The sequence below is a fragment of the Ictidomys tridecemlineatus genome, unplaced genomic scaffold (genome assembly GCF_052094955.1).
Source record: "Ictidomys tridecemlineatus isolate mIctTri1 unplaced genomic scaffold, mIctTri1.hap1 Scaffold_335, whole genome shotgun sequence".
In the NCBI taxonomy this organism is placed as follows: domain Eukaryota; kingdom Metazoa; phylum Chordata; class Mammalia; order Rodentia; family Sciuridae; genus Ictidomys; species Ictidomys tridecemlineatus.
The window spans coordinates 125,099-148,236 of record NW_027522397.1 but is presented as its reverse complement, the minus strand read 5'-3'; the positions used below and the strand labels follow the sequence as shown (position 1 = coordinate 148,236).

At 41.9% G+C, this 23,138-nt stretch overlaps 1 long non-coding RNA gene across 1 annotated transcript; it reads right to left on the bottom strand.

Annotated features, from left to right (window-relative positions):
* Window positions 1-7,450: 7,450 nt before the first annotated feature.
* LOC144373263 (uncharacterized) lies at window positions 7,451-10,583 on the bottom strand. Its single transcript, XR_013432996.1, has 3 exons — window positions 10,301-10,583; window positions 9,774-10,040; window positions 7,451-9,209 (listed from the first exon to the last, which is right to left on the bottom strand). It is a non-coding gene; the product is annotated as an uncharacterized LOC144373263 (long non-coding RNA).
* Window positions 10,584-23,138: the final 12,555 nt, after the last annotated feature.

The following is a 23,138-nucleotide window of genomic DNA, read 5'->3' as shown; positions in this document are numbered from 1 at the left end:
TTCCCAGTTCTAAAATGAGAATGCTACTTCCTTTACAGGCTAATGAGAGAATTACAGCCTAAATAAATTTATACAAAATGGCAAGGGAAAATCTAAAATGGACATTCACTCTCTCCATGACCTTCTTGATCTAGTTGACTAGAATCCTAATATTTCTTATCTCACTAAGAAGTACTGTTTATTTTTTAATATAAGAACATCTTTTCTATACTTCTGCATGATCATTGTTACTAAACTGTTAAATGAACTCAATATTAATAAGTAATATTAATAAATATTGATCACTTACACAACAATGGAATAGATACCAAGAATGGGGAGCAGGTAACAAAAAGATCATGTCTCACTCATATCAGAAACAAAAGCACAGAAATGATCATATTGTAATAAGAGTTTAATGAAATGGGCAAAAAAATCAACCATTAAAAATGTATATAACAAAAATTTTTAAAAGTTGATCCTGTTATGGTAGCATGTGTCTGTAATTCCAGGTACCAAAAGCCTGAGTCAGGAGGACTAGAAGTTCATCTGCCTAAGCAACATAGGGAGACCCTGTCTCAAGAAGCATCATGATGGCCCCCTGGTTCTGACAAGGTTCACATGGGGCGAGGAATGGACCTGTCCCAGGTTCTTCTCCTAGATGTCTGGGGCCACAGATCCATTCAATGGTTATTTCAAATTCTCTGAATTTGTAACTGAAATGAATCATCCATGGACTTAGTGAGTCACCTGTGGAATCAGGGATACCCTAGTAGAGAGGGTCAAGTACAATCTTCTGACACTACTTTCCCCAGACCAATATGTTTAAAATAGTATCCCATCCTGGAGAACACACATTTGTCCTCTACTAAGTGTATCACTTCACCTTGAGCTCACACCTGTGGCTTTAGAAAGTGTACCCTATAATCCGCATGAACCGAAGAATCCACTGGGCAGCAAAGGGTGTGAGTGTGGGTGGGGGTACAGTAGGCCTCAATCTACAGGAACCCCTCCTAAACACCAGACCATCTGAAGCCACAGGAGCATAAAATATGCATCTGCAGAATCACTTGGGAAAGACAGCATAAGGATGGGCACCAACACTGGAGACACAGGAGATACCCTAATCTAGGGTGAGAAAACTAGGGCATAGAAATCTATGCCAGTGCCCCATTCATTGGCATGTAGTCTTCAGTTGCTCTCATGAGTACTTCATATAGAGACAGTTATAGTGTGGCCTGCAGAGGCCTGCCACCCCTTACTATCTGCCTTTATGGAGAAAGTAAACAACTTGTGCCTACTTTATACCCTTATATGATGCTGGATCCTCAAGAGTTAGATGAGGCTAGGATCCAAGGTCAGAAGTCTATAGATGCTACTACAGAAATGTATAGATGTACCATTGCTGTTAGGGGACAGACAGATGAGGAGGGTGGGAACACACGTTTAGAGAATAATTCTATGAAATGTCCCACTGTGCTGATTCCCACATGCTTTCTTCACCCCCACATGCTTTCTTTGCCAAAAACCAATTTACCTGCAGCCCTGACTAACCAAAGTGGAAAGAATATGTCTTATTCTTCAGCAAACTATTATCTACAAGGAAATTCAGGCAGGAAGTAACATTGACAAGAATAACCCAAGTTATGTGTCCCTTCACAGACCAGATTCTGGAAGATAAAGATAATTCCTCCTAACCATAAAACCTGTAAAAATGATTAAGAATCCAGATAGAACCAGTCAGCATGGGCCAAGGTGACAGAGTTGTCATGGCAAAGCAGACTTGAAATTCTGATGTCACCCTGCTGTCAGTCAAGAGCCAAGAGGTGGGCCTGGTGGGACTCTCTGGAAACTTTCCTGCCCCCACCCCCCAAAGAAAGAACTGGAGCACAGGAGAGTGCTCTTTGTCTCTCCCCTCTGAGAGGACCCACTCTCTCCCTTGAGAATGTCCCTTTTCCTACTTTGAGCAATGTCTGAAACCTTTCTGAGTTGATCAAAAGAATCAGGGTTTGAAGATGGGGGTCTTCCAGCTGCCTCAGTTTTTAGGAAGACCCCCAGCTGTATAACATCACCAGGGTCATTAGAGAAATGGGGCCCCTGCTCTTGCTTTAGGATCTTGGGTGAGGTGGGGGATGTTTGCAGGGTATGTCCTCAGGCAGAGGCATATGGTGCCAGGTGGTCCTGGTGGAGGTTAGGGTCCCTAGGAGGAAGGGAACTAGGGAGGCCCTGGATGGGGCGTGGCTAGATGAGAAAAGGAGTGAAGGGAGGTGAGCTGGGTGGTGGCTCACTGAATCACAGAAAAGTGATTGTGGCTGTTGGCTGGTGAGGCTCTGTGGGCGCATGTGCTGAGATCCCCAGGCAAAGTGTGGTGGGAAGTTCAAGAGTCAACAGCCTTGGGATGCTGAGGGTTTGCAGTGGGTGAAAGAAAGTCTGTAGAGCAGAGCTGGGTCTGGGAGTGTCTGTTGTCCTGACCCTGGGGGGATCACGCCCCTGTGCACGACCACACCTGGTCCTGGGGGTTGTGGCTCTGGCTCCGCTTCCTGGCTGCGAGATGTCACCAGAGACTGCCAGCCTGTGGTCTCCTTCCCTATTGTCTCTCCCACCTCCTGCCCTTTTCTTTCTCGCTCCTCTCGAGGGCCTCAGGAGAAGAGCCAGACACTTGCACCAGGTGGGACTGACCCCGCGGGGGCGGTGGAGGGGCCTGGGGAGGGACCCAGGCTCAGTCCTGTGATCTGGTGTCTGGACTGGAACCCTGTCCCAGTGATCCTCTGCCACACCCCTTAAATTGTAATGTGGGAACTCACCGGTGCTGACAGAAAAGAGCGGTGAGGGTACCCACATCCATATCTGGACTAGACAGAGCGCAAGAGGGTGCCGAGGTGTGCGGTCCACGCGCGGAACGGGGCGCGTAATCCTTCTGTGCGAGGGAGAGGGGCAGGCCGAGGTGAGGCCCGAGGACCGCGCAAGGGACAGGGGCGGGGCAAGGTGAGGCGCAGGGACCGCGCCCAGGACAAGGGCGGGCGGAGGTGAGGCGCGAGGACCGCGCGCGGGACGGGGAGCTTGACAGGGCGGGGTGAGGTGAGGCGGGACTGGCACGGAGACCCTTGGTGCGCAGGACAGGGGCGGGAGCAGGGTGCGGGGCCGGTCGCAGGTCTGGGAGGCCTGCTAAGGGCGGGGCAGGTCGCGGAGCGGAGCTTCCCGAGGCTTCTCCTGCCTTTGCTGCAGAGGTTTGGTGATAAATTTCAGACTTTTTACTTAACGGACAGAGGCCGCTTTCCCTAGGTTTCTACACCCGAGTTTCAAGTCTCCCCCCTTTTCTTTCCATAGAAAATGGTTTTATCAAAAACATGTTTTGCAACTTTTTTCCAATCGAGTTTTGCTGCTTTTTTTCCCCTTCATTTTAAACGTGTGTTTAAAAAAGCACAGGAGTTTTGTGTGTAGTGGTGACGTCTTGTCGGGTAACCTCTGCTGTACTGGGGGGGGGGGTGGACGAGGAGAAAGTGCTCATTTCGAGCCTGGAAGCTGGATCAGGCGAGCTGGGGCGGAGAAGTCGGCCCTGCTTAGTCAGGTCCAGCACACTCCCAGCTGTTTGCCACCAAAGCAGAGACTCCTTCAAGCTTCCGGGCTGGGACTGTGTTTTTGTTCTGATCTGACAATAAGATTGATTGACTGTTGGGCACTGCAGAATCAGAGCAGTAGACGACTAGTACATTTATTTTTCTGCAATCGGACAGGCAAACTCGGAATAGGTTATAGGAACAATGTTCTCACTATGAAAAGGAGAGCTGGGTTAATGCTTATTTTCAAAGCAAATATGAGCCCATATACATTCAGTTGTTCTCAGTTTATATCTTAAAATAATACATATTCAAGATAGTCCCAGACCATTGCGTTGTACAGGTACTTTTCTTTTTAACTCTGTAAGGCAATGAATGGAATGACTGACAATTTATATGTAAGTAGCTGTCTGTTGATGAAGATAAAGAAAGTCTCCTGTTAGTTATTTTAACCAAACAAAAAACAAAACTTTGGAATAACCATATGTGTATGAACCTCTATACAATTTCTTAGAATAAATTGCTGTGCAAATTGATCCAATTTAAAACTGCATCATTTCATCGGGGCAATTTTTTTGTAAAAACTTGTAATTGTTAAGGCCCAGCTTTGGAAAGGGAAGTGGAACTGTTACTATGCTAGGAGTGCTAACTGGTACAACGATTTTTAACACAAAAGTGACATTATTCATCAACTTCCGGGGGGAGGGGTGATACATTCTCATGTGCTAAGACTTCCTGGGAGGATTACAAAAATCTAATCAAACTTTATCTTGAGTGTGTGGCTAATACCAGAGGATACAGGCTTGCATGGGGGAGACACTTTATGCATACTATAAGTTATATTTTAATTGTTTGCTCATGAAATGTGAGGATGTGATATATATATATATATATATATATGTGTGTGTGTGTGTGTGTGTGTGTGTGTGTGTGTGTGTAGCAGGAATTGAACCCAGGGGTCGCTTAACCACTAAGTCACATCCCAAGCCCTTTTAATATTTTATTTAGAGACAGAGTCTCACTAAGTTGTTTACTTAGGACCTTGTTAAATTGCTGAGGCTGGCTTTGAACTTACAATCCTCCTGCCTCAACTCCAGAGCTGCTGGGATTACACGCATGCATCATCACACCCAGCTTTCTTTTTTATTTTTAGTTGGCTGAGCCTTTAATTTTTATAATTTTTAAAAAATGGATAACATTGTATGTATTTTTATGTACAATATGATGCTTGAGGTATGTATATTTATTTCAGTTTTCCTAGTTAACTTTGTCCTGTGAGTTTTTCCAAGAGGCATCCAATTCAGAAAGTCCCATCAGACTATCTGGATTGGTCTCTCTGCTGCAGCTGTTGAACCATTAGTGCCGCTGTATGCCCAGGATTGCTACAGCTGCCCGGTAAATATTAGAATTTTATAGTGTTCCCTGGGCCAAAGCATAGGCCAACCACCAAGATATGCACATCTTTTGCTGTGGGCTCTTTTTTTTTTGCTTACAGTTGCTACAGTTAATCCAGTTCTGAAAGTTCTCCCAATTTTTTTTTGGGGGGGGTGGCAAGAGAGGGGCCTGCCTCTTGTGAAGAGCCCCAAAATATCAGTGAAGCTGAATGTCCACCTCCACCTCACATTTTCCACTGTAAAAGCTCTTATGTGTAGGGGGATGTGTGTGGTTTCATTCCAGCTGGGGGACGGACAGCATGGGAAAAGCTGTTTCACTTACCCTTTGAATCCTGCATTTCTTGAGAAACGTTGTCTAGGCTCACTCCCAGGGTAATGTTCTTGTCTTTGGAAATTTGCTGGGTGAATTTGTATGAATGGGGCAGGATGAAGCTGAAGCACTCCTATTTGTCGATCTTCCTGATGCTACCCATACTAATTATCTTTGAGTAGTTAACATACATGTAAGTTTGTTTGTTTGTTTGGGGTACTGGGGATTGAACCCAGGGGCACTCAACTACTGAGCCACATACCCAGCCCTTTAGACACAGAGTTTCACTGAATTGCTTAGGGCCTCACTAAATTGCTGAGGCTGGCTTTGAATTTGCAATCCTCCTGCCTTGACTCTTGAGCTGCTGGGATTACAGGTGCCATTGCACCTGGCTATATATTACTGATTTTCAAATGGTCTGTGTTATGGTCTAGATGTGGTATCCCCCCAAAGCTCATGTGTAAGACAATGCAAGAGGGTTTGGAGGAGAAATGATTGGGTTATAGCCTTAATCCAGCCAGCGAATTAATACCTGATGGGATTACTGAGTGATTACTGAAGGACAGTGGGGTGTGGCTATGGGGTATATATTTGTTTCTGGCAAATATTTCTCTCTGCTTTCTGATAACATGAGAGCTGCTTCCCTGTGTCACACTCTTGTGCCATGAGCTTCGAGGAATGGAGCTGGCCTTCTGTGAAATAAGACCTTGGAAATTGTGAGCCCTTAAATAAACTTTTCCTCCTCTACAGTTGTGCTGGTTGGGTCTTTTAGTCATAGCAGTGAAAAAGCTGACTAAAACAATCTGTGATCAGTATGAATCAATTTTGCAGTCAGAAATTACAATAATTAGTTATAAACCATCCCTTTAGTGTCTGGTTCTTTCCATTTTTTTCTGATCACCATCTCTTGCTTCAAACTGGGTGCTCCTTTTGTATTGACATTCATGTTTGTCAGCTTCAAGCACTGAATGATTTTCTGCCTTACTTCAGTTTGAACAATAATTCTAGAGTTCAGCCAAAAGGAGTGAATCTTGGACTTAGAGGAAGAGAATAGACCTGATAATAGGAGTGCCCCTGGGGAGAGCCAGGATAATGACAGTCCTCAGTATTCTAGTAAATTCTAATTTCCTGTGCAAATAAGTTCCATTCCTGGGCTTTGATGAATGTGCAGACAATAAGATTGGCCACTGTTGGAACTGTGTTATGTGTTAGGAGCCATGTGTGAACTGTATGCAAACTGTACAATGTTGGAGTCATTAAGGCAGGGAAGTCAGTCTTCCAGGACTCCTGGGTAGAATTCTCTAGTTGGAGATATCCCAGATCATGCTGGGATCCTGACCTGGCTCTAAGCTCCTGTTCAAACACAGCCACTGGAAATAGGCATAACCTGCCAAGGATAAACAACCTGTTTGTCTCCACTCTCATCCTGTCCACCTTCCTGCCCCAAGGAAATCTCTATCTATCCCCTTTGTTCTGTACCACTATAAATAAGCAAGCATGGGCTTTTTCTTTGTTAGAAGTCAGACCCCTCTGGTCAGCTAAACAGGTCATGACATTGCTTTGAAAATATATAATTCTTGCCTTTTGCTTTTATTTCACAGCAGTCCATCCCTCTGATGGGTACCCACTTCCTCACCCAAGGAGGATGTGAGCGACGTGTGGTAATGTGTTATGGGCAATGGGCACAGGCCAGTCCAAATTCTGAGAGATTTCTTAGCCTGATAATTACTGCCATTTGGGCCAGATAGTTCACACCCTCTACCCAGTTGTAATAGCCTAATTTGCCTCCAGAAAGTGCCAAATGTTCCACTGATGGACAAAATCATCTGTAGTTGAGAAGTGCTGGTTTAGAGGAGAGTTCTAGAAGGACTACCTAAGTCTTCTTGTTATGAGACTTGGAAAATATAATTTTTTGTAAAAGATTCTTGAACCAGTTTTCAAGACAAATTGTGAGAACTCCAAGAGGAAACAAGTGTGCTCCTCCAGCTCTTAAATAGGCTTCCTATGTTGGGTGTACAGGGGCAACAACATTTACCTGTTCAGATGATCTCATGTGTTTCATACTGACATGAATGGTAGACTAATCTTTTGAAAATATTAGGTAATATTTACTTATACAATTTTACTTTTTATTAAGAAATAGAAATTTTTGATATTGGAAACTGAATCCAAAGGCACAGTACCACGGAGCTATACTGCCAGTGTTTTGAAATTTATTTATTTTTGATACAGTCTTCCGAACTTGCTTAGCCTCACTAAGCTACTGAGGCTGCAGGCTGACTCACAATAAGGGGAGGTTCTCGGGATTAGACAAAGGTAAATGGGGAAACAGAGGGGGGTGGGAGAAGGAAAAACAGTATGAATCAGACATAACTTTCCTATGTTCATATATAAATACATGAACAGTGTAACTCCACATCATGTAAAAACCGCAACAATGGGAAGTTATACTCCATGTATGTATGATATGTCAAAATACGTTCTACTATCATGTATAATTAAAAAGAGCAAATAAAAATACTAAAAATAAATAACTAAAACAAAACAAAAATATTATAAGAAAAAAAAGATGCCATTAAAAAAAAAAGTTTCTGAGGTTGGTTTTGAACTTGTGATCCTTCTGCTTCAGCGTATTCAGTCACTGGGAACTTCACTGGTAGTTTTAGAGAAGACTGAGAAGTATGCATTGGGAAGGGGCATTTGTGTGGTGAGTTACTCACTGGCCATGCCAAAATAATACAGAATAATGATTTGGAGAGCAGTGGTGTCACTCTAGGTCCAATTGTGAAACTAAAACTAAAGTAACTTATAGAGGCAATGTTTAGTATGAGGAATTATTAATTCTAACAGTGATTATCTATTGAGAGGGAAACAGCTCTAAAGATTCATAGATGATGTGTCTGGGGAGCAGCCCTTATCCCCAAGGCTGCGGCAGAGCCCTTAAGGAAAGAATATCTGAAAGAGCCTCCTGCCCACCTCCAGGGCTTCAGATCCAATCTTTCTTGGACAGAACATGCCTTGTTCCTCTGGGTTGCAATGAAGGTTGCTAAGAGCTTTTGTGCCAGGTGTCACAACAAGATGTTAATATATCCACATGTCACTTCACTCTATGGCCTTAATCATTTGTGTCATAATATCTAGTGAGTTAGCAGAGTTGACTTGTGGTTTCTGTCCATCAGTAACTTAATTATATACAAAAATAAGTGTGAATACATAGATAAACCTCATTAAACCAAGATAAATATCCTTTTAAATCATCTTCCTCTATAAATAAGGAAAATGAGTACAGGCTTTCCAATTCCACTCAAATGGAGGAAAGTTTGTTGGAAAGAGTGGCAGAGTAGAGACAGTCATCTAAGGACACTTCTTGCCACCAAGGGTGGTCTGATGATGTTGCCTTCCCATGGTCCACAGAAGACATAGTAGATTATGGAACAGCTTCTACACATTAAGGAAAACTATTAACCTGTGTTATATTTTCCCAGAGAGCAAATAACTCCTCAACCAAAGATCTGGAGCCAACACCCACCAGATTCTCCAGATCTGAGGCACTGCCCCACTCAGGAGGAGACTCCTATGTGTCCCTCCTCTCACTGCACTGCTGTGCTACCTACAGTGGCCTCCTCTACTCAGCAGCAGTCATTCCAGCACTACTGTGGAATGGGCAGTGCTCAAGGCTAAGGAAGGGCATTACTTCTGTGGAGAGATATCAGTGGCCAGGGGCTTGGGTGAAACTGGTGGGACACCTGTCCTAAGGCCCTACCAGACTGAGACAGCACCACCCAAAGGCCAGAGGACAGACTATTCCTCACCTTTCATGGTGTCTGTTGATTTCCTATACAACTTGATGGGCATGAAGATGATGATGACTGACGACTAAAATTAAGACAATGATGATCCCTAAGCTGGTCACTGAAACAGATGAGGTACGTGGAGACCCACTGGTAACTGGGACTGTTGATGTTGGTGCTAAAACAAACAAAAGAGCAAAATCCCTGTCAAAATTAAAAATATCCATTGTTCAGCACCTGTTTTCCCCATACAGTGCATTCAACTCATATATACTGACTCATCATGGGACAATTATTCTACCAGGTCCTGGGGCTACAGAGATGAACAGAGGTTGTGCTATGTCCTTATACAGCTCACATTACAACTGGAGGGGACAGCAAAAGTCCATCCAATTTGTTGTAACAAGAGAAGGCCTGGAAGTTTACAGAAATATATATATATATATATACCTGGGAACTAGTTGGCCGACCATTAATGACTGCATCATTGATTAATGGACAATGGGGGCTTCTGTAAAGAAGAGACCTTGGGAGGTGAGATGAGAAAGGAGGCTAGTGACAAATCCACATGGCTATCACTGATTGTCCAGTCAAGAAGCCGATGAAGAAGTCAGTCATTCAGCCCATCAAATTTTCCATTATATGCACATGCTCACACCCCACAGGGAAGTCATCAGACCTTTAAAGAGAATTCCCACATCTTTCCCATCCTGCTGAGTTTCATAGTAACTCAGCTCTCTACCTGGCATTTCCTCCAAGTGCTCTGAGAATTCCCCGAGCCACTGATTGCAATCTCCCATGGAGACCTTCCTTAAACGTTCTGTCAGTTCTTTCTCATTCTCCAACTTCTCCTTGATCCCTCTGGCTCTAGGATTAATCACTGTCCACTCCATGTGCATCACATTTAAGTAGAGAGATGGCTGTCCATCAATGCTGAAATTCCAGAATGAACCAATGTGATTTTTTCCTTCAAACTGACAAGACATCTTGGCCTGCAGGGTGAGATGACCTGCAATACACAACAAAACTATCATCTTTCACTCTTGATAGATTCATCACCTCCCAATAAGTTGAGCATTTCTCTGCACATTTAGAGGCCTTTATTCTTTTCTTCCAGATTTGCCCTTTCTTGCCCATTAAGCCCCACATCCCTCTAAGGCTGGGCCAATGTTAATCTCTTTTACACAAATACATCCAGAGCCTCCTCCACATGTACACTCCATCCCTTCCTCTCTCCTGTTTTATCTCTTCACCCCATTCCATACTTACCCATGGTCTTATTTTTTTTCCAAGTCCATGTCAAGCAGGATCATCCTGAGATCTTGCCTCAGTTCTCTCAGCATTTCGGTCAATTGTGTCCATGTTTTGGTGGCATTCACCTCCCTTCCCAGGTGACCTAAAGGTTTGATCTTATTGCTCTCACAGTCATACTGAAGGAAAGCAGTCTTATCCACTGAGCCCTGCACTTCACACCAGGACTCCCCAGGTCTGGACTGAGATTTGACAGTGAAGTTGAGGCAAAGAGAGTGGGTAACTGTGAGAGAAATATGGATGTGAGGTTCAGGACAGGGAGAAGAGGGCCATTAGTTTCCATCCTTTTGTGACTCTCAGACTCCCTCTGAAGGGCCAGGCTGGCAGATAGAGGACTCTTTATCCTAGACCCCCTTAATCTTCTAGATCCTTATTTTGGTGTCACATTTAACTGAGATTGTAGGATGCTCTTGTTCTATCAGGGACCCCTCACAGGCACAGTGTTACTAGGAGAAAATCTGAAAGCACTTTCAGTGACCTCTACTAACTTTTGGTTACAAAAAATACAAGATGGTATCTGTCCTCCTGAAACTTAAAACCTAGCTGAACAGTCAGTATTTCCAACAGAGAGAAAAAGGAGGCATCAGGGATCACAGGTCAATTCATCATGGTCTTGGTGTTCAGGCAGATCATCATGGAGTAGATACAGGAACATGGCAGCAGAAGGGAGCTGCCACACAGGAGCACAGAACCTAGTCTGGTGTCCTAGGCTGGTGCCCTATGAGCTGATCATCAGATTCCAGGGAACCTCTCTAGCCAAACCACACCCTTTCCCCATTCTTTAGAAGAGGTATCCACTTATCTGTGCCCAGCATGGAGCCCCAATCTCTTCTCTCTGTTCCCAACCAGTTCTTTTTTATTTTTTATTTTATTTTTAGTTTAGATGGACACGAAACCTTTATTTTATTTATTTATGTAGTGCTGAGGATCAAACCCAGTACCTCACACATGCAAGGCAGGTGCTCTACCATTGAGCTACAAACCCAACCCCTAACCAGTTCTTGCTAACACTTATGACTCACAGTCTTCCAAGATTCTACTAGCAGCATAAGTAGCAAAAGAAGATAGCTACTGGAATATACTGGAGACTTTCTATTGAGAATAAGTCTCAGAGAAATGCGCAAAATTAGCCTCTAGGGTGTGGGCATGCCCCAAACCTACCATTGGAGGACTAAGGACCAGTCTATTGAAACTCAATGAAGAAAAAGGTTGTTTAAGGCATGTTTAGCAGGTGATGCAAAACAGAATTACTTATTAATAGAATTCTAAAAATTAGAAATGCAGATGTTAAAAAACAAAATTCACTGTGAATACCCAGTCTCTGTAGGGGAAGCAGAGCTTGCTGGAGGTTATATGAGTTTCTTCCTTCTACATACTGCTTCTTCTCTTTTCCCTGCCTCTTTTGCTATCTGCTTTCTTCCCATGTCTGTATTTTTTCCCAACCTCACTCTCCTCTGTCCCATTACCTCTAACCTTTCAAACCCGTCTTCTTAAAGACTGAGATCCATTTGCATTCAATACCCCACAATGAGAGATTCAGTCAATACAGACACGAGCCCTAGAGCCCCAGAATTACCTTTTTGGTTGAGAAATAGAGGCTGACAAAGATGATCACTTTCAGGTGGATAATGATGAAAATGAACACAAGTAATTTTTAAGAATGGTCTTTTGATGGGTGGTGCAAAGAATGAACTGCACCTTGCTGAAACAAAGGCAATGGATTATGAAGGCAGTCCCAGTAAGGCAATGGTGGCAGTTTTGAAAAATGTCTGTGCAGTAAATAATTTCCCTTGGAGACTTGAAAATTATACCATGTATGGTCTTGATATGAAGTGTGGTCCCTGGTCTATGCACACTGTGGAGGAAGATCCCAGGTCAGAAGCATAGAAGGATGTCAAGCTCTTTAGTGAATGTGAAAAGCAGTTGGACCCTAGAAGCAGTAGTAAGGTTCAACAGAAAGCAGTAAAACTTGTTGCTACTAAAGATGATGATTTTGTTGATGAAGAAACTAAATAAAAGCACTAGTGAGGAAACCTCTTTGTGACTCTCCAGCTAAAAATGCACAACAATGACATAAGAACAGGGAAGATGAAAAACCACTGACACCTAGATCAAGAGGTCAAGAATCCTCCAGAACACAGGGAAAAACTCCTGAAAAACCAAAGACCCACTTCTGCCAAAGCAAAAAAACAGAAATGAAAGAAAGTACAAAAGGGTCCTTCTCTTCCCAAAATGGAAGCCAAGTTCTTCAATTATGTGGAGAGATGTTTCTGGATGATTGATCTGGAGGCTATTCAAGATCTCTGGTATTGGAGGAAGTTTCTTTAAGGAAACAGTTTACCAGTTTGTCAAAAGTTTCTGTCTTAAATCTCTAGATACATATGATCTACTAAATTGAATCAGGAGGGCATAAAAAATTTGAATGTACCAATTTCAAACAATGATATTGAAGACACCATCAAAATGCTATCAACAAAGAAAAGCCTAGGACCAGATAGGCTCTCAGCCAAAATATACCAGAACTTCAAAGAAGAACTTACACCAAATTATTTCATGAAGTAAGAAAGAAGAGGGACCTTCCAAACTCATTCTATGAATCTAATATCATCTTGATACCAAAACCAGACAAAGACACTTCAAGGGAAGAAACTTTCAGATCAATATACCTGATGAACATAGATGCAAAAATTCTTAATAAAATAATTGCAAGTAGCATATCAAAACATATTAAAAAGATACTGCATCATGATCAAATGTGGTTAATTCTAGTGCTGCAAGGTTTTTTTCAACAGATGGAAATCAATAAATGTAATTCAATAGACCTAAAGACTAGAATCATATGATTCTGTGAGTACATGCAGAAAAAGCATTTGACAAAAATCAGCATCCATTTGTGCTCAAAACAGGATAAAAATAGGGATAATCGGAACATAGCTTACCATTGTAAAAACTATCCATGCTAAACCCAAGCCAACATCATTCTAAATGGGGAAAAAATGAAAGCATTCACTCTAAAAACTGAAACAATACAGGGATGCCCTCTTTTTCTTACTCCTATTTAACATAGTTCTTAAAACCCTAGCCAAAGCAATTAGACAAAAGAAAGCAATTAAAGGAACATAAATAGGAAAAGAAGAGCTCAAACTATTCCTATTTGCCAAGACATGATTCTCCATTTAGAAGACCCAAAACTCCACCAAAAAGCATCTAAAAGTCATAAATGAAATCAGCAAAGTAAGAGGGTTTAACATTAACACCCATAAATCAATTGCATTCCTACACACCAATGATGAATCAGCTGAAAGAGAATTTAGGAAAACTATTCCATTCACAATAACCTAAAAAAAAGAACAAACAAAAACTTGGGAATCAATCTAACAAAGAGGTAAAAGTCCTCCACAATGAAAACCATAGAATACTAAAGAAAGAAACTGAAGACGACCTTAGAAAATGGAAAAAAAAATCTTCCATGTTCTTGGATAGGCAGAATTAATATTATCAAAACAGCCATGCTACCAAAAGTCCTATACAGATTTAATGCAAGTCCTATTAAAATTCCAATGACATTCTTCATAGATATAGAAGAAGCAGTCATGAAGTTCAGTTGGAAAAATAAGAGGCCCAGAATAGCCAAAGCAATCCTTAGTGAGAAATGTGAAGCAGGAGGCATCACAATAGCAGACCTTGTATTGTACTACAAAGCTGTAGTAATGAAAACAGCATGGTATTGGCATAAAAACATTTATGAAGAACAGTCCAGTATGAAGGGAATATATAGAACAGAATAGAAGAGACAAACAAATAGAAGAGACAAACCCACATATATACAGTTATCTCATACAAGATAGAGGCATCATGAACATAAATTAGAGAAAAGACAGCCTCTTCAACAAATGGTGCTGGGAAAACTAGAAATCCATACATAGCAGAATGAAATTGACCCCCTATCTCTCACTTTGCACAAAACGCAACTCAAAGTGGATCAAGGACCTTGATAGTAGAGCAGAGACTCTGTGCCTAGTAGAAAAAAATATAGGCCCATCTCTCATCATGTCAGCTTAGGAACCAAATTCTTCAAGAAGACTCCTAAAGCACAAGAAATAAAATCAAGAATCAATAAATGGGATGGCATTAAACTAAAAAGCCTTTTCTCAGCAAAGGCAACAATTAAGAACATGAAGAGAGAGTTTATAGAATGGGAGAAAATATTTGCAACTTGTACCTCAGAGGATCATATTCCAGGATATACAAAGAACTCAAAAAACTTAAAAAACAAAATCTATAAATGGGCAAAGGAAATGAACAGGCACTTCACAGAAGAAGAAATCCAAATGGTCAAAAACTATATGACAACATCTCTAGCAATTAGAGAAGTGTAAATTAAAACTAAACTTAAAACAAAAAAGATGTCCAGTGTTCCATTTAGGATTTTGGAATTCATCACATCAATAGACTTAAAGAATAGAATCAGGAAAAGGCCAGGAAATATATTCTTTCTTAGAGTTTTCTGAAGGAATACAGCCTTACAAAGAAATGATTATTGATTATAACCCTGTGAGAGTTTGGTGTTTACATCTTCAGAACAATGAAAGAATATATATATGTAATTTATTACAGTAGCAATCAAAATCTGGCACAGTGTGTTTAAATAGGTCACAGAATGAGGGGAGGGGAAAAACTCAGGTTGAGAAGGTTCAGGACTGTTCCAGCAGGTGGAGGTATTACAATTTTAAATAGATACCTTTACAAACAAAATGGTTAAAGGGGGAATATATATATATATATATATATATATATATATATATATATATATATATTATATGACAATTTTAAAAATTAAATAAAGAATAAATGAATAAAGGATTCAAAAGGGGGAGGCATAGAAGGGTGTGTCACCTGAGAACTAGATGTGAGAATGACACAAGTAGATTCCTCAGGGAAGAACAGTCCAGTCTGAAAGGATGGCAGTGCAAAGGCTCTTAGGCTAGAGAATTCTGCAATATGCTGAAGACCAGCGAGTAAGCACTGGGGTAGGGACTAAGTGAGCAGGGGACAGAGTAGGGAATGGTTGGCCTGACTATAGAGATACCTAGGCCTTTGGTTTTTACTCTGATAATATTCAAGTGACAAATACAAGGGCTATGTGCCTTATTCAAGTTTCTTCATCTATTTGGTGAGACAATTCAGCAGAAGGATTATTATAGCCTGAATATTTGAGTTGTCCTCAAATTTATATGTTGAAACCTAATCAACAATGTGTATTAGGGATTTAGGATAAAGAGAGAGAAATATGGAATCTTAAGGGAAACACCCTCAAGCCACTGAAGTGCAGAATCATGCCACCGAGATGCAGAAGACACAGTTGCAAACCTTGGCCCGTGCCCTTGTAAAATGAGGGAAATACACAAGTGCAGAAAAACTTGGGAGAAATTTTGCAGCCCCACCCTGGATCCACCTCCACTCCAGCTTCTAGTACAGCTCATCTCTAAATATTGGGCCCCCAGCCCAAGTCAGGGCTGCTCCTCACTCAAGTCAGCTGCGTTCTCCCTTGGATGTGTATCTACTTTCCTAAATAAAGCCCAGTCTATATCTTTGTCTGGCTCATGCTGAAATTCTTCTCTGATGCATATGCCAAGGACTCAGCTAGTCCTGAGCTGAGTCAGCCTGCTTCATGGAATCCTCAGACCCCTTCTCCAGAAATTTCTTCTCCTGTGACAAAGTCATTGGTTGTTGGGAGTGGTGACTGAAGTATGAGTCTTGAACTGTCCTGTGACAGAGGTGATGCCTCTCTTGGGAACTCTCAGGGAGAAGGTGCTATTGAGATAGCCCAGTTGCTGTGGTGACACCCTGCTCAATAGGAGGTTGTTAGCCACAGAGTTATCCAGTTCTTGACCTTGAGGTTCAGATGCCAGCTGTTCAAGGGTAGAAAGTTATGGGTGCAAGCTAATTATCATAATTGGGCTGCTTATAGCTATGATCTTGATTCTGCTTGCTTTAAAGAAACTTTCTCACAAAACCCTTTTAATGATAAAACATATAATAAATGTGCTGAGCTGACTCATGGTCACTGCACTCCACCAGAGTGTAATATCTACCAGGTCCAAGCTTTTTCTCTCCCTCTGTGTCTGTCTTTTTTTTTATGGTGCTAAGTATGAAATCCAGGACCTGTGCATGCAATGCAAGCACTCTACCATCTATTTGTCTTTTCTAATCCCCTATTGCCCCTCATCTGGTTTCCTGAATTAACTGCAGTGCAGGTCGCAGCATTAGGCCATGAAGATGGAGTCCCTTAAGTATAAAATTAGTTTGCTTTTAAACGAGAAGGTAGGGGTTGGGGTTGTGGCTCAGTGGTAAAATGCTTGCCTTGCACATGTGAAGCACTGGGTTTGATCCTCAGCACCACATAAAAATAAATAATTAAATTAAAATTATTATATCCATCTACAAGTAATATATATATATATATATATATATATATATATATATATATATATATATATATATATATATATAAAGACAAAGTTGCTGTAGGAATTCCCCTTGCCCACTTTTGCCAAGAATGAGTTCTGTGTAGTCAAATAATGATGAGACCTATGAATGGGGCAACTCCAGAGTGCACCAAGGCCAGAGTGCACCTTCTGGGCTGGGATGCTAGTTTTCCTAGAACATTGTGCACTCGCTCCATTTCCAGGCCACTTCCAAGATGGGTGTGGGGAATGGGAATGGGTCATGTTAACATGCCATAAATCTCATTGTTCTTATTGAAATTTGGCCATTTTTCTTGAATAAATTCTCCTCACGTTGGTGTAAGTTTTGATTGATTTTCAGAGGCCTGACAAAGCTGATTGTTGAAAACATTTGTACTTGTTATCAAAAGTTCTATGAGGAACAGATTTTTAGGCATCCTCACTATACCATTACACAAGGCCTGGACTTAGACCAGGATAAAAAGCTTCTGCACATCAAAGGAAACAATTTTCAGTGTGAAGAGACACTGTACTGAATGGAAGAAGATGTGTGTAAATGGCACATCTGATGAGAGGTTAACATCCAGACTACATAAGGAACTAAAAAAAATAACAACCCAACAACCTGATTAAAAAATGGAGAAAAATCTGAGCAGACATTTCTCAGAAGAGACACACAAATAGCCAACAGGCATATGCAAAAGTACTCAGTACTAAAAATTGTCTTTGAAATGCAGATCATAACTACAATGAGATATCATTTCCCTCCACTAAGAATGGTCATTATTAATACACAAAAGATAATAAGTGCTGGCTTGGAACCCTTATATACTATTGGTGGGAATGTCAATTCATAGAGCCACTAGGAAAAGCAGTATGGAGTGTCCTCAAAAATTAAGAAATAACACCAGGATATGATCCAGGAATTCCTCTACTGGGTATTAGCCAAAGGAAATAAATATAGTCTATCAAAGACACCTGCACTCCCATGTTTATTGTAGCACTATTCACAAAGGCCAAAGACACCTGCACTCCCATGTTTATTGTAGCACTATTCACAAAGGACAAAGAACAGAAACAATCTACTGATGAACAGATAATGACCATGTGATACAAAACACACACTGGAAAACTATTCATCCATAAAATGGACAAAATCCTGTTATCTTCAACACAATTGATGGAAATAGAGATCATTATGTTAAGGAAGTAAGTCAGGCACAGGAAGACTAGTACCATATGATCTCATTTGAAGATAGAATCCGAAAAAGTTGATCCCAAAAGTTGAGAATTGAGAATGGTTCCAGAGGCTGTATATGGTAATTGAAAAAGGAGGGCTGGGAAAATGTTGACTGAGGGGTCCTAAGTTACAGTTACAGTTATGTAGGAGTAAGAAGTTCTGGTGTGCTATGGCACAGTGGGGTGAGTATAGACAACAACAAAGTCCTGTGTATCTCAAGTAGCTAAAAGAAAGGATTTTGAAAGTTTTCACCATAAAGAAATTATAAATGCTTGTAGCAACAGACACATTTAACATGATTTAAATCTCACACAGTATTAAAACTTCACATGGCACCTCCTTTAATATATATAATTTTATGTTTATATGTAGCAATTAAAAATAAAACAAAATGAAAAACCTGGCAAGAAGGGCATCAACATTGTCTAGGAGGTCACTGATGATGACTGGTAAGGGCCAAAGTGCTTGCTGGGTGACAACCAGCAACTATTTGGGGAAGACAACCTGGGAATGGGCACCAACATTGGAGACACTCTATCTAGGGTCAGATGACTAGGACAGTGGGCAAATCTAGTGCCCCATCCATTTTCATGTTGTCTTTAGTTCCTCTCACAGTAAAGCAGAATTGAGTATTTGATATAGGGACAGGTATAGTGTGTTCTGAAGAGTTGAAAGTGCTTACTGTCTGCCTTTACTGTCTGCAACTTGTGCCTACTTTATACCACTATAAGATGTTGGCTCCCCAAGAGGTAGACTACATAGGCTTAGGATCCAAGGTCAGGAGTCTATAGATGCTCCCACAACAGAAACGTATAGATAGCACCTTTGCTGTTAGACAGTTGACAATGGTGGGAACATGATGTCAAGAGAATAATTTAATAATAATTATAAAATGTCCCACTGTGCTGACCCCCATATGCTTTCTTTGCTAAAAAGCAATTTATCTAACTCTGCTGGACAGGATATGTCACATTCCTCAGCAAAGTACCTGTTATCTGGAAGAAATTTAGGCAGAAAATAATGTTGATAAGAGGAACCCAAGTTACTTTGAAGGGAGAGCTATGTGAAGGGTGTTTCACAGAACAGATTTTGGAATATAAAGATAATTCCTTCTAACCATAAAACCTATAAAAATGATTAAAATTCCATTTAGAACCAGTCAGCATGGGCCAAGGAGAGAGAGTTGTCATGGCAAAGCTAACTTGAAATCTGATGTCACCCTGATGTCAGTCAAAAGTCAAGAGGTGGGCTGGGGTTGTGACTCAGAGGTAGAGTGCTTGCCTAGCATATGCAGAGCCCTGGGTTCGATTCTCAGCACCACATAAAAATAAATAAAATAAAGGTATTGTGTCCCACTACACCTAAAGTGTGTGTGTGTGTGTGTGTGTGTATATATATATATATATATATATATATATATATATATATATATATATATATATATATATATGCCAAGAGATGGGCCTGGGCAGGAAACTTTCCTGGGATCCCCAATACAACTGGAACACAGGAGAGGCAGGTTGTCTCTTTCCTCTCTGAGAGAACCCACTCTCTCCCTTGAGAGTGCTGCCTTTTCCTTTTCCTATCTCTTCAATAAACTCATTTTTGTTATTCTGGCAAAATGTCTGAAATCTTTAGGACTTGATCAAAAGAATTGGGGTTTGAAGAGGTCTTTGCACTATCTGTTTCTTAGATGACCCCAGCTCTATACCATTACCAAGGTCATACTTGGAAAAATGGGGCCCCCTCCTCTTGTGTTAGGATCTGTGGGTGAGGTGGGGATGTTTGCAGGGTATGTCCTCAGGCATGGGTATATGGTGCCAGGTGGTCCTGGTGGAGGTTAGGGTCTCCTAGGTGGATGGGAAGGTAGGGAGGCCCTGGATGGGGCATGGCTAGATGAGAAAAGCTGTGAAGGGAGGTGAGCTGGGTGGTAGCTCACTGAATCACAGAAAAGTGATTGTGGCTGGTGGCAGTTGAGGCTCTGTGGGCGCATGTTCTGAGATCCCCAGGCAAAGTGTGGTGGGAAGTTCAAGGGTGAAGAGCCTTGGGATGAGAGTCTGTAGAGCAGAGACGGGCCTAGGGATATCTGTTGTCCTAATCTTGTGGGGTCACGCCTCTGTGCACCTGGCCCTGGTCGCTGTGGCTCAGGCATGCTTTGGGGAGACAGCGGTAAGGCTGGGAGACATCACCAGGGATTGCCAGCTTGCATTCTCCTTTCCTCTTGCCCCTCCCATCTCCTGCCCTTACTTTTTTCTTTCCAGCTCCTCTCAATGGCCTGAGGATGAGAACCAGACAAGATAAAACTTAAGGGGTGGCAGAAAGTCATGTGACAGGCATCACGTATGTACACCTGATGGCAGGACTGAGCCTGGGTCCCCTCCTCAGGCCCCTCCACCGCCCCCGCAGGCTCAGTCCCACCTGGTCCAAGTCCTCTTCAGTTGAACTCACCGGTCCGCGCCGGCCAGAAACACTCGGGCAGTAGAAGCAGAGCTAGGGTGACAGAAAAGAGCAGCCAGGTGAGGGTATCCAGAGCCATGTGTGGATTACACTGGAGCGCGAGGGGGTGCCTGTGTGTGCCGGCTGCTTTTTAAAAGATCCGCGGGCGCGGGGGCAGAGAGCGGAGCTGGGCGTGGAGACTTCTATACATTGGGCTAAGACCGGTTTGGAGGCAGGAGGCAGGAGTCAGGATGAGGCGGGAAGCTGGATGCTAGGCGGGTGGCCCATAGCACAGACCTTCTGTGGGCGCAGCTTGAAGAGGGGTGCCGGGCAGTCCCGAGGAGCTGGGGCCAGGGGTCGGAGCTGGGGCCAGGGGGCGGGGCTGGGGCCCTGGAGTGGGGCTCTGGGATCCACCCGGAGCAGGGGGGAGCGGGGTTCGGGACGGAGTGGGGAGCGGGGAGCAGGGAATTTGTGCATGCTGGTAAGGGTGAGCAGGGGGTGCTGGGAATTTCTGGGTGCGGGGGAGGCGCGGGGGTGTGGGCCGGGCTAGGCACTGTGGTGGGCGTGCATCCTGGAGACTTTCTAGGCCTCCGCTTTAGTACTTTACTGAAATTTCTCTTTTCCTCTTGCCCGAGACTTTTCACTGAAGGGAGTGAGGCTGCTTTCCCTTGATTTCTGCATCATCGTTTCTAGTCTCCGCCCTTTTCTTTTCCATAAAAATGGTTTGATCAAAGTAGAATCACACCATTCGTGCCTTCATACATCTTCATGTACTTCATCATCATTCTAAGTACATGTATGAAGACACGAATGGTGTGATTCTACTTTGCATACAACCAGAGATATGAAAAAAGTGCTCTATATGTGTAGTATGAATTGTAATGCATTCTGCTGTCACATATAACAAAATAAAAATAAATAAACTAAAAAAATTTTTTAAATGATTTTATCAAAAACATGTTTTGCAAGTCTTTTCGTCCCAAACAAGTTGTGCTGTTTTTTCTTTCTTTTTTTTTCTTACATGTGTGTTTAAAAAAGCACAGCAGTTTTTTGTCTAGTGGTAACGTCCTGTCAGGCAGCTGTTGCTGTACTTGGTGGGGAGGTGGGTGAGGAGCAGGCGCCCACTCAGATCCTGGGACCTGGCCCAGGGAAGCTAGGGGGCAGAGAAGTGGGCCCAGCTTAGTCATGTCCAGCACACTCTGCTTTTCTTTGCTACCAAAGCAAGCGACACCTTTAAGCTTCTGAGCTGGGATCATGTTCTTGTTCTAATTTGACAATAAACTAGGTTGATTGTCGGACACTGCAGAATCAGGGGAGTTGATAACTAATACTAGTGGCTTTTCAAATACATTTATTTTTTGACATCAGACAGGAAAACTTGGAATGAGTTTGGGAACACTTCTCGTTAGGGAAAGGTGAGCTGTGTCTAGTATTAATGTTTATTTTCAAAGCAAATATGGAGCCCATATACGTTCAGCTGTTCTCAGTATATATCTTAAAATATTACATCTTAAAGATCCTCCCAGACTAGCTCATTTTATAAGGACTTTTATTTTTCCTTCTGCATGGCAATCTATGGACTGTCCATCAGATTTATATGCAGCCAGCTCTTTGATGAAGATGAAGATGGTCTCCCATTAGTTACTTTAGCAAAAAGAGAACATTGCAATAATCATACATGTTTAAACCTGTATACAATTTCCTAGAATAAAATGCTGTGCAAATTGATCCAATTTAAAAGTGCATCATTTCATCGAGGGCAACTTTTTTGTAAAAACTTGTAATTGTTAAGACCCAGCGTTGACAAGGGAAGTGAAATTGTTACTATGGTAGGAATGCAAAGCGGTCCAATTTTTCTCAACAAGAATGTGACAGTATTCATAGTGAGCCTAAAATTAACAAAATTTCCAGTGGAGAATAGATTCCCATGTGTTGAAATTGAGTTAAGACTCCCTGGGAGGATAACAAATAATCCCATAAAATTTTTTATCTTGAGTGTGTGGCTAAGGCCAGAGGGTGCAGGCTTGCATGAGAGATAAATTTATGTAGTCTATAGGTATATTTTATTCTATTTAAAATTTTTTTGGGAGCTGAGGATGTGGCTCAAGTGGTAGGCTCTCATCTGGCATGCTTGAGGCACTGGGTTCGAGCCTCAGCATCACATAAAAATAAAATAAAGATATTGTGTCCACCTAGAGCTAAAAAATAAGTATTTAAAAACATTTTTAGTTGTATATGGATTCAATGCCTTTGTTTTTATGTGGTCCTAGGATTGAACCCAGTGCCTCACACTTGCAAGGAAAGTGCTCTACCACTGAGCTACAATTCTAGCCCTATGGGCTATATTTTAATTGATTGGGAAATGTGAAAATATATATATATATATATATATATATATATATATATATTGGGGAGGTAACAAGGATTGAACCCAGGGGCACTTAAACAAGTGAGCCACATCCCCAGCCCTTTTTATATTTTATTTAGAGACAGGGTCTCAGTAAGTTGCTTACTTAGGGCCTCAGCCTCCTGAGCTGCTACAGGCATGAGCCACCATACTGACCTCTGTTTTATTTTTAATTGGCTGAAACTTAAATTTTTATTATTTTAAAAAATGGACAGATAATATTGTGTATATTTGTCATGTACACTA